The sequence below is a fragment of the Pinus tabuliformis genome, chromosome 7, assembly GCF_031772625.1.
Source record: "Pinus tabuliformis cultivar Carrire ecotype Pingquan chromosome 7, CPIR1, whole genome shotgun sequence".
In the NCBI taxonomy this organism is placed as follows: domain Eukaryota; kingdom Viridiplantae; phylum Streptophyta; class Pinopsida; order Pinales; family Pinaceae; genus Pinus; species Pinus tabuliformis.
In genome coordinates this window covers 267,205,832-267,218,754 of record NC_142293.1, presented here as the reverse complement: position 1 = coordinate 267,218,754, position 12,923 = coordinate 267,205,832, and the positions used below count along the sequence as shown (strand labels likewise).

General features: G+C 35.3%; 1 long non-coding RNA gene across 7 annotated transcripts in view; it reads right to left on the bottom strand.

Annotated features, from left to right (window-relative positions):
- The window catches only part of LOC149246896 (uncharacterized), a 40,173-nt gene extending 29,217 nt beyond the window's left edge, over positions 1–10,956 (bottom strand). The window contains exons 1-3 of one of the 7 annotated variants that reach the window (XR_016266568.1): positions 10,797–10,952; positions 10,619–10,677; positions 10,475–10,536 (exon numbers count right to left, since the gene is read on the bottom strand). This is a non-coding gene — a long non-coding RNA (uncharacterized LOC149246896). Of the gene's footprint in view, positions 1–10,108; positions 10,678–10,796 lie in introns of those variants that run through there. The other 6 variants (XR_016266569.1, XR_016266566.1, XR_016266563.1 and 3 more) reach the window with 6 other exon arrangements.
- Positions 10,957–12,923: the final 1,967 nt, after the last annotated feature.

The window sequence follows — 12,923 nt, the reverse complement described above, 5'->3', positions numbered from 1 at the left end:
ATTTCAGACTACCAAGTGAGTCCATCATCAGGGGAGCTTCAATAGATATATTACTATATAAACTAATTAATTAGAGAATTAATTAGGAAACTAATCAAACAAATTAATTAGTTAATCAAACAAATCAATAGATTAAACAAATTAATTAATTAATTAATTAAAGAATTAATTAATTAAACAAATTAAATAATTAAGTAGACAATTAATTAATCAATTAAACAAATTAATTAATTAATTAAAAAACTTAATTAATTAATTAAAAAACTTAATTAATTAATTAAGAAAATTAACTAAACAAATTAATTATATAATAATAAATAATTAAGTAATTAATTAAAAAAATAAATAAATAAAAATTTTAACAAAATAACAAGATGAGGGCCAACCTAATTTCCTAGATTAACTATTTCACAAGCTATATATATACCCTAAATATAGCTCATGGATACATCATTAATATCTTTAGAATATCTATTGAAGCACCCCTGATGGTGGACTCTTTTGGTAGTCCGAAACGTTGGGTTCATAAAACTATATAACAGGTCATTCCTCCTCTATCTTAAATTGAAAGGCATCCAAAATTACTGAATAGGTGTTTAGTATGATGCATCTGTTGTTGGAGTTTTGACTGCTACTAGTCTCTGCATTGTTCCTGAAGCCACTGTGCTACTACTGACTCTGCTCTATGCCAACTGCACTGCTTCCAACACTACCTCCATGCTACTAAGATTCTAGCACTCCTAGCCACTGCAACTACCACTCCGGCACTCCTCTACACAAATTGACTCGGTCCATCCTGGTACTTTTGATATGGGGTCCCGTAGCGAGGTTTTTATCCAAGAGGTGGACTCCTCAAGGATCCTGCCCATCTAGAGTTCTTTCAAACTATAGTACTAGATCACCCCACCTCTCCCCTTTAGGTATATGGGTAACCATTGAAAACTCTTCCTCCTCGATCTTTGTGGATGCATCCTTCGGATCATACTTCTCGTCCTTTTCCTTCTTCTTGAGAGGACGCTATGTAGCGTAGTGACCAAATTCACCACATCGAAAGCACTTGATCTTTGAGACATCCTTATTATTTCTCCGTTGTTCTTTCTACCCCTTTGATGCAAGGGTTGCATTTTCTTCCTCCTCCTTCGGCTTTGTCCCATTTCTACTGTTGCAATCAAGTTTGCACTTGAATAAGTCTCTCCACATCTATTCCTGCTAAAGAGCGGCCCACATTCCTTCCCAATCTGGAATTCTCTCTCTACCTAGGATAATTTAGACAAGAACTTGCCATTCTTCTGAGACTAAATTCAGGGCCAGCCTCACCATCTCGATAGGCTAAGGTGTTGACCCCATAGTTGCCAACAAGTCTTGGATTTCCTGAAGCTTCATTAGGAACGGACCAATGCATTCCCCCTTTTGCATCTCCGTGGATCTCATCTTCTGCTCCAAGTGCATCTTCTGTTGCTCAAAAGATCCTTCATATAGCATAGCCAATGCTTCCCACATCTTCCGAGCAGTATCTTTGTTAGCAATGTGACAAACTACATGATCTCACACTCCGTCGAGGATCAATCGCTTGGCCTTTTCCATCTCACCCTTGTACTTCTTGAGTGAACCTGGATCCGCGGGTACAACTACCACATTGTCGACATAGGTTTTGAGATCATTCTCATCTAGAAGACATGAGATCCTTGCCTTCTAGATCGCATAATTGGATGCACCATCCAACCGATCCTAATATCTTAACCCATTAGCCACCATCTTTGCCAATGAAATGTTGAACTGCCTCCTCTCTCTTCTGCATAGCACTAGGGTAGCCTAGACACTCCCTGCTGGAGTTAGTAGATCTGCTCCTCTTTGTTGTTGCTCATCAATAGAGAAATCAGACTTCTTGGTTGGAAGTCCTCTGAGGAAGAATTCCCTCAAAATAGTGTCTCCTTCTCTCTTTTGGCATTTTTTCCCCAACAATTGTCGTAGAAATCTGTGTCTCACCAGAAAAATTCTCTGCACTGATGCTTCTGCGTTGCTCCCACTAACAATGGCAAACTTTTATTTAGAAATCTTTCTCTCTGTCAACTCTCTCAAAGAGAGATTTTCCCAGGAAATTTTTTCCCTCCTGGCCTGGACTGTACAATCCCTCTGGAGATTCAATTTGTTGCCTATCCAACACTTCGACTTCCCTCCTTCTCTTCAATGTTGGGCTCTTCCATCTCTGCTCTCTTTCTTCACCTGTGCTCTGATACCATGTGAAAATTTGGAAGACCCGAATTTATATTGCAGTGAGTGATTAAGTATCATTTATTTATTAAATTACTGAAAAAATTATTTATTGCATCCTATAGAAAATAACAAAACTAATACATTGCAGCCTTCACCAATTAAATTAAATGTGGAAACAAGAAAATGAGCAAGAAAGAAATACACAACACATTACATTGTTATTTTTAGACAAATTTCCCCGGAAAAACCCAATGCGGGAAAACCGATGCAACAGTTGAGAGTTTGTATTATTGAGCAGTCTTTTTTTGAATACAATTCATTAGATGCCCAACTAGTTATCTGATACAGAGAGAAACAGGGAAAAAAATAGTGAGATGATCTCACCTTGTCACTAGAAGAAATGACATTGGTTGCACTGGAGATGAGTCTTTGCGCTGCCTCTGCATAGTTTTGCATCACTCCCATGCATTCACTACGTCACTGCAGTTGGGACTGCACTACATCTCCTTCGGATCCTCTGATGGCTAGAAACTTCAGCTTTCTGGGCTCTCGATCTCACACCTAAGCTCCCACACTAAATCCTGAATGTTCCTCACCAGAATTTTGATCTCCCTCTAAAGCTCTATGTTACCACAACATAGCTCTGCATGGCCCTGTGTTAACCTCTCTAGATGTCTTTATATCCTCTCTGCCTTATACTATCTGGACCACAAAAACTTCTCTCTAGAAACTATCCATGCCCCTCACTGCAAGAAATATCCTCGATCGATTCTCTAGCCACTGCTGTGCTGCCCTCCCCGAGAAATTTGATCTTTTTATCTCCCTCTGATGTGTCTTCCAAATGCCCATTGAAGTCCTTCTTATAATCCTCCAGTTGAGTAATCAACAGCCTATATTACATTCTAATCAATGGCTCAAATCATTTGGACTCAATCTCTGTCTACTTCTAGAAGTTTCACCCTCAGTTTGATTAATACCCTTTAATTGTTTTCATTTCCTAAGTTTAGACTTAGGCATCCATTAAAAATAATTAATTATTTTAATAAAACGGCCTCGAGGTGGAATTTCCCAAAATAATTTATGGGTATTCTGGAATATATGTGTCCAATCCTCCCTGCAAATTTTGAGGCTTAGAGCACATCCAACGCTACCAGAAATAAATAGAGATTATATGTCCCTAACTAGTTGGTGACTAAGCAGTTTTTGTTGGATGAATTTCATGAAAAACTTATGTCGCCCATCGCAGATATTAAAAATTATTTTTTGCAATAAAAAAAAAAAATATCCTTGGCCTGGTATGAGAAGGGATATTACAAAATATCTAGCTAAATGTTTAGAATGCCAACAACTCGAAGGAGAGCACCAACATCTGGCTGGTATAATCCACCCCTTACCCTTACCTAAATGGAAATGGGATATGATTACAACGGACTTCATACCTAGTTTACCAAAGTCCAAAAAATAAAATGATTCCATCATGGTAGTGGTGGAGAAGTTGAGAAAAATAGCTCATTTTGTCCCTATTAAATCTACATACCAAACCTTCCACATTGCAGATATATTCATGAAGAAAATATTCTGATTACATGGGATATCGAGAGTGATAATCTCTAATAGGGATGTAAAGTTTACATTTGCATTCGAAAGACTCTCTTTATAGGATTGGGAACTCAAATTCAATTTACCATGGCTGAAAGGGTAAATCAAGTGCTCTAAGATATGCTACGCATCTACGTAATGCAACAACCAACAAAATGGGAAGAGTACCTCAATTTAGTGGAATTTGCATATAATAATAACTACCATCAATCATTTAAAAGGAGTCCTTTTGAGTTGTTGTATGGGAAAAGATGTAGAACCCCTACTAATTGGAGTAGTTCAAAGGAAAAGATGATATTGGGACCTGATATGTTGATATAAATGGAGCAAATAGTAAAGAAAGTGCAACAAAATTTAAAGTTTCTCAAGATAGAAAGAAATATTATGCAGAAAAAAAGAGAACCTTCAAGGAGTTCGATGTGGGCGACCATGTATATGTGTGCGTTAAACCAAAGAGAAGTACTCTAAGATGGACAAGCTGCATAAATTTGGCACCCTGATACTGTGGACCCTTCCAAATTTAGGAAATAATAGGACCCGTAGCATACAAACTTGCATTACCAAGCCACATACGATTCCATAATGTGTTTCATGTTTCCTTACTAAAGAAATATATATATGATTCCAGACATATCATACATTGGAAAGATGTAAAGGCAAAATGTATGTGGAATCTTATAATGCATATTTGACTCAATGGCTAAATAAAATTAGGTCCCTATACTACTAGTGTAATCCCTTATTGTTATTAGTACAACCCCATTATTATATTGTAGTGACCATGTAGTCCCCATATTGTTATTGTTGTGCCCCATAGAAGCCCACTATTGTTATTATTGTACCTTTACATTATTATTGTTATGTTCGCTCTCATTATATTATGACCCCTTAGACTCCTATATATAGAAAGGAGGTCTTGTCATTTGTATCATCCAAGAATTATTCATTTGTGTAATGTAAAGGAGGTTTCCCCCTCGAAGAGGCTTATTTCTAAGGCTTTGATCTATCTTTTATATCTTTTTGTGAGTTGGTTTCATAACATTTGGTATCGAAGCTTTGGATTCTAGGGTTTTGCTGCTCCTAATAGGTCATCGTGGCATTTTCGCTATACCTTTTTTTCTGCAACATTCAAAAACTAACAAAAAACCCATTTGAGATGAAATATCGCTACACCACGACTCCGAATTTCAGATCTTGTCTCGCTATATTTTCGGAGATATGATCTAATGAAGTTAGGGTTTTTGCAAGCTCCAAAATTTCATCTAAAACTAGTCATCGTGGAAGTTTCACTATAACTTGTTTGCTAAAAAGTTTCGAAAGCTAAAAAGAAAACCCATTTGATAAGAGAGCAGTCTGAACCTCGGGTTCAAATTTCAGAGCTTGTCTCGCTATATTTGTGGATATATGATCTGAGGAAGTTGGGGTTTTTGCAGACTCCTGAATTACATTCCAAACAGGTGACCTAGGGAAAATTGTCATTACTATCTCTCTGAACATCAAATTGACACTTCATAAGAAGTTACAGAAAGATGATGGACTATAGTTTCCTCTGTACAGCTTTTGGATCCGAAGGTCATAATAGTGACATGTGCCACTTCATACAAGTTCACTCTTCTGAAAAGGTATATAATCAGGTCATCTTGGGAGATTGTGCATAACTCTTTCTTGGAGAATCCAATTTCGATTAGACTAGTTGCATTGGAAAGAGGATGCAGAGGGCTACTACAAGTTGCGATTTCAGAACTAGAAGATCTGAAATTAAAGAGTTATAGTGATTTCAAGATCGAGCTCCTAAAATCAAGAAAATGCGATATGAGGAAGTTTGATGGAAAGGATCTGGTAAATTGGATACTACAAATGGAGAAATATTTTGATCAACATGGTGTACCACTATTACAAAAGGTATGTATTGCATCTTCATATTTAGAACCATATCAATTTTTATGATATACAGGGCTTTGTTCTCGTAAACCACTTTTTACGTGGTCAATTTTCATAGAGGAAATGATAGCACACTATGAGGATACAAGGAGAAACACCTTCTTTAGCCGACTGATAAATATCAGACAAAAGTGTTCAATGGTATAGCACATTGAAGACTTTTAAAAACTGAATATAAGGGTAAATGATATTCCAGAGAAGCAAATGATTGATGTCTTCATAAGTAATTTAAATGATAACATTCAAAATGAGGTTCATCTTTCGGAACCTGATTCATTGGAGAAGGCATTCACGTTGGCAAGAAAAATTGAAAGTGGAATTATGGAAAAAGGGAATCCCACCACTCACAATTATAAATATGGAAGTGTTTTTTCTTCTAGCCTTCCATAACCTACAAGGTTTACACGACAATAATTGGAAGAAAAAAGAGAAAAAGGACTTTGTTACATTTGTGATAGCAAATACACTAAAGGTCATAAGTGTGCTGAAAAGAAATTATTTTACATAGATTGTGAAGAGGAGGAATAAAAAGATCAAGAAACATCAAAAGAAGAGGATATACACCAGGAACCAACCCCAGAGAAAGAAGAAATGAATCCAAACATATCTTGTAACGCATTGGAAAGAATTACCACTCCTCAAACTCTCAAGATAGAAGGACATATCAAGAAGAAAAAGGTTCAAAAAGTGAAAGATCACATCGAGAAAGAAGAAATGAATCTGACCATATATTTTAATGCATTGGCCGGAATTACCACTCCTAAAACTATCAAGATAGAATGACATGTCAAGAAGAAAAATGTTCAAAAAGTGAAAGGTCACATCGAGCATTAAGAAATGAATCTGACCATATCTTGTAATGCATTGGAAAAAATTACTACTCAAACTCGCAAGATAGAAGGACATATCGAGAAGAAAAAGGTTCAAGAAGTGCAAGATCACATCGAGAAAGAAGAAATGAATCCAACCATATCTTGTAATGCATTGGCCGGAATTACCACTCCTCAAACTATCAAGATAGGAGGACATATCAAGAAGAAAAATGTTCAAGAAGTGAAAGATCACATCAAGCATCAAGAAATGAATCCAACCATATCTTGTAATTCATTGGAAGAAATTACGACTTCCCAAACTCTCAAGATAAAGGACATATCAAGAAGAAAAAGATTCAAGTAGTGAAGATCATATCAATCATCAACAAAATGTTCTCCAACTTTTAAAGGATAACGCCACTTTGGTGTAGAATCGAATGAAACAGCAGGCAGATCAACATCGCAGTGAAAGAAGTTTTGATGTAGGCGATTGGGTATTTTTACAGCTACATATCAAGAAAGCTATTTATGAGAAGGAAATGTTGGTAATACTACATGCACTTGAGAAATGGTGACCTTACCTAATGGGAAGACAGTTCAAGTTAAAAATGGATCATGATAGTCTTAAATACTTTTTAGAACAAAGATTATCTTTAGAAGAACAAAAAAAATGGGTTGCAAATATGTTGGGTTATGATTTTGAAATCATCTACAAAAACGGGAAGCCAAATGTTGTTGTAGATGCACTCTCAAGAAGGGATGAGGATGTGGAAGCATTGTTTTGTGTTAATTCTATTATCCAACCAGATTGAATAAACAAAGAAAGAGATGAATGGAAGAAGGATGAAGAAGTGTCGCCACTCATTCAAAACTTGCAGAAGATCCCAGTTTAAATAGTATTGCAAGAACTTGACAAAGAAGGAAAAATTATATTGGAACCTAAAGCAGTCACAGAACCGACAAATTGGCAGCTACGAAATAGATCAATTTCAGAGTATCTCATCAAGTGGAAGAACTTACCTACTGAAGATTCCACATGGGAGGACAAGAATTTATACAAAAGCATGAAGAACTACTCAAGCATTGAGGACAATACTTTTTGAAGGAGAGGAGCATGTTAGGTCCCTATAATACTAGTGTAATCCCTTATCGTTATTAGTACAACCCCCTTATTATATTGTTGTGACCATGTAGTCCCCGTATTGTTATTATTGTGCCCCATAGAAGCCCACTATTGTTATTATTGTACCCTTACATTATTATTGCTATGTTGGCTCTGATTATATTATGACCTCTTAGACTCCTATATATAGAAAGTAGGTCTCGTCATTTGTATCATCCAAGAATTGTTCATTTGTGTACTGTAAAGGAGGTTTCCCCCTCGAAAAGGCTTATTTCTAAGGCGTTGATCTATATTTTCTATATTTTTGTGAGTTGGTTTCATAATAATGACCATGTAGATGTGTGCATTAAACCCAAGAGAAGTAATCTAAGATGGACAAGCTACACAAATTTGGCACGCTGATACTGTGGACCCTTCCAGATTTTAGAAATAATAGGACCCATAGCATACAAACTTGCATTACCAAGCCACATACGATTCCATACTTTTTTCTTGTTTCCTTACTAAAGAAATATATATATGATTCCAGACATATCATACATTGGAAAGATGTAAAGATAAAATGTATGTGGAATGTTATAATTCATATTTGACTCAATGGCTCAATAGAATTGAATATAATTTTGTGCTTGTGATGCAGGCTGAACCTGACGGAGAATTTCTGGTAGAACCTTTGCATATTCTAGACCAAAGAGAAACACTTTTGTGGAGACGAGCTATCACTCAATTTAAAGTGCAATGGAATCACTTTAGCCTAGAAAAAGCTACTTGGGAGGATGAGAACTTGATGTGACAAGTATATACTGACATGTTTCAAGGGCAAGAATAAAACACCAAGGATGGTGCTTAAAACAAGGGGGGATGTAACACCTCCATTCATTACAAGTGTTTGTCAGTTATTTCTTTTACTGTGATTTACTGCTAGTTACTTGACGCAAATGAGACTTTGTAGTTAAAGGCTTAAAGTAAAGCCTAATGAACTCAAAGATAATATTTAATGAAACTTAGATAGGAATATATATGTTTTATTTATTTATTATGAATTGGTGGAGACTTAGAACTCTACGGAGGCTCTTAATGAATTTTCTAACTTCCAAACAATTGTGACGGTTATAGTTTTTGGTTCCTCTCATTCCCTAGGGAAAAATGGATCTCCGTGGGAAGAGAGGGGGTTCTGATAATTTTATTTTTGGAAGAAAGGAAGAGATAGAAGGGACTTACAAGACCTTACCAATATTGTAAGTGTAACAACATGCCACCATGGAATAGAAACTTGAGCTGGGTTGGAACCAATGGAAGACTCCACTACAAACAGAGGTTTGTAGATTCTTAGGTTGGACCTTGGAGGGGTCTTGATACCTATATAATGACCTTAATTGGTCATATTCATAGTAACTGCTCTGGAAGTTAAGGAAGCTCGGGGGGAGATACAGATGTGATTTTCATTCTCATTGGAAGGGAGGAGAGTGCTCTTCAAATTGAGTTCCTTGGCTTCCTAATCCTGTATAGATAAGTGCGTTTGAAGCTTTGATGATTTTGAAAAACAAAGGTTTGCAAGTGAATGTAATTTGAGTTTTCTGGTGCATCTGAAATAATACAAACATAACTATAATTTAAGTTCCATATCATATGCCTGTAATGAAAGTAAACATTCATATATGACGCGGGTTGGAACCTTGGTAGAATTAGGAGGAGATATTCACAATTTGGTAATGTTGTCACCTAAGTGTGTAGACTAAAGTTGCAGGCTTAGTCATGGGAAAACTAGTTTAGGACATGGCTTGTTAAATAGTTTGGCAAATAAATCGGGCCGAGTTAGTTCAACCCTCGGTAGAAACACTAAAAGTTTGAACAATCATGTACCTAACAAAGGAAAACAATAAAGAAAAATCGAGTGGGCCGTGAGGAATCCGAAAGGCCCAGTTTCCACAAGACCTTTTATTGGAAGGGAGACTGTGCCAACTAACTGTGGAAGACAATCAAAGCATAAATTAAATATTATCATACAAATATGCAAGGTTAAGTAATAGCTTCACTAATATTCAATAATAACTAATAATATTTCTTTTGAACAAGTAAAGACCAATAGAGAAAACATTGCAAAGATTATGACATTTTATTGTACAAAAATTCCACCTAACCTTAACTATGGACAATTAATGAATAAATACTTCATATCAATCATAACAAGAGAAAAATAGAAATATTTCTTGAACAATTCCAAGAAAAACATTGTGCACGCATGGCAAGTAAGTAGAGATCCTTTATCGAAATTAAAATTAAGCATTGTCACAAAAATAATAATGGCATAGAGGGGAAAGAGACCCCCATGAGAAAGGTTTCATCTACCAAGGGTCTAACCCTAGTGTAGATACAGAAATTGCAGTATCACTGTAAACAAAAAAAATATACAATAATCTGCCAGTTCATGAGAAGGAAATATTCATTACATATTGAAAATTGTGAACTCGGAAAATCGTTCCTATCCTTAACAAATTACAAGGAGAGAAGGATTCCATCCCCTAGACAAAACATATTCAGGGATGACTAGACTCTAAACTACATCAAACGTATTTCACTAATGAACAGATCCACACAACCCTCCTTCAAGACGAACCATAAAACACATAAAAACCTTGGAAAAGAAGGAACATGGTTAATGATGGGTGTATTTGAAGTGTTTCCATCCAAAGGAAATGTCGACGAAGAAACATAAGAAGGAGGTCCTTTACCGACAACCTAACAGATCGAGTTATATGTTCAAGTGAAATGTGGGAAGGATAACCTGAGAAGGTAGAGGCGAGAATAATACATGTAGATGAAGCATTGTAACCACCGTGAGACCACCTTGCAATTACCAGAATAATTCAGGCCATAGTTCATAGCAGAAGAGCAGAATAATTCCTTAACTGACGGATTCATAGTGTACCTTGTACTGGAGCTAGGACTCGAGATGAAACCCCGAGCTATTAATCTGGTACAAGGACCCTGCGAAAAAGTCGAGCGAGTTAGACTCGTACTAGCTTCTGAGTGGAAGGGTTTTCTCCATAACAAAAGAAAAATACAAGAAGGGTAGGAATTCAATCGGAATAATAGACCCAACATACCTATAAGAGCGATAAATCATCATATCAGGTGCAAACCCTCGGTGTAATGGAGGAAAAATCCATCACTTGCAGAGCGGTTCTATCATAGAGAAAGAAGGAAGAATGAACACTGTCGGCAAGTGTTTGGGAAGGTGGTTACCCTAACTACCCTCCAAACAACCAGAGTCAGTTATCCAACACGAGTAGTCAATGGTGTAGATGCAAACAGGTGGCTAGCATGATGAAGGACACATAGAGTTCGAGAAGTTTCGTGAATTAATGTCTTGTGTCACCCATAGATTGGAACTTAACCTTCTGAAGTCGAATTAACCAAGGTTGTGAGCATAGGTAGTACAGAACCCTTGTAATGTGTATGTGATTGGAACATTGTGTAACTTATAAAATACTAATGACTGGTCTAAGTTAAAACACCCTTGAAAACTATCGCATACAATGTAAGGTAATTGATATAGTTAAGAAGTACCAACCCATAGAGCATGAGGTGGCAGAATGACTTTTCAACGAGTAGAGTCCATGTATTTAGTATACATCACAACCTATAGTTATAGTAATTCACCAAATTACTCAGCTATGAATTAAGTCCCATGCAATTTGATACACAATATTGCCAAACATACTATTATGAAGCAAAATGATGATAATAATGTTGTCAAACTACATATAAGTGGTAAGTTCTTAATAATGCATTAGGACAGGTAAAAGTACTGAAGAAAAAAAATGTTTTGGATAAATGAATGTTACAAGAATAGAAATAGAAGATTATGGAGAGAAGAATGAATACTAATATTTAAGATTAAGATTATTTATTAAAATAAAATTTAGAATGTAAATATAAAACATATGTAAGAAAATATATAATTTTTAAAAGAATGATTTTTTTTTAAATTTTAAATTAAATTATTAAATATGCATATTCATATTTTTATAAAAATAAAAAACATTTGTATAAAATGACATGTATTTTTAATTTAAAATAATGAGAATATAATAGAACAATAATATAGTAAAATTTAGTTAAAAAATATTCTTCTTTTATTTAGCTTAAATACGACTACTTTAGATATAGATTAATAATAAGAATAGATATTCAAAAACTCTATTAAAGAAATAGAGTATATTTACATATAATCATGTAGACCTTCTCAAAACATTTTAACAAAATAAAAAACGTGAAAATAGAATGCACATGCAATATTAGACAAACATTTGTATAAATTACATGCATAATAGAATAATGCATGTAGGTCTACGCTGTATAACATGTGTACAAGTTTTTGAAACTTTTAATTTGCTTTTTAAACTTAAATGAAGTACAACTAGTACCCCAACAACAATCCATTCTTTATAATTTTATAATATTTTAAAGGAAATGAATTGCATTATTTAAGAACATATAAGTTATATTTGGAGAAAACTCTGGCAAATACTTAGCTAACTTTGGCCAATACATAGCTAATTATGCTGCCTATAAAGACCATATTTCCTTGCATTGTTTCTCAAGGAATTAGCGTTATTAATTAGGGAAATCCCCATCCTAAATTACGCAATCCATATAGGTCATTCTCTGGTTGCATGCACCACCTGTACAACTCGGAAAATTATACCAATGGTAGTACACTATCCTTGAACTCTAATCTCAACTAGGTAAATCAAATTTCATGCATGGATGAGATAATTATGGTTTATTTATTAGTTAACTAGTTGAACACATGAAGTTTCACCCCGTTGCTAGACCTCTTACTAGTTCCTCCAAGAGTGTCAACTAGTTTAACTAAATTAAACTATTACAACTCAAATTAAACTCAACCTATTCTCCTAAAATTTTGGAACCACCTCTACATGACTCAAGTTAGGCCCTCAACTCGAATTAACTGAGCCAACTAAGAGAAATTAACTTAGTTAACTCATTCTTGTTTTCTTGTGATGTGGAATTACAATTTTCTCCTAATTTAATTCAAGGGAAAATTAAATTAGGATTTTCTTGTTGTCATTTTCAACACTCCCTCTCACCAAGAAAGGGATTATTTGCTACGCCGATCCTGCCTCTATGCAACTTGAATTTTCATCTTGATAATGCCTTTGTCAAAATATCTGCATCTTGTTCCTTTGTAGGAATGTACTCCAACA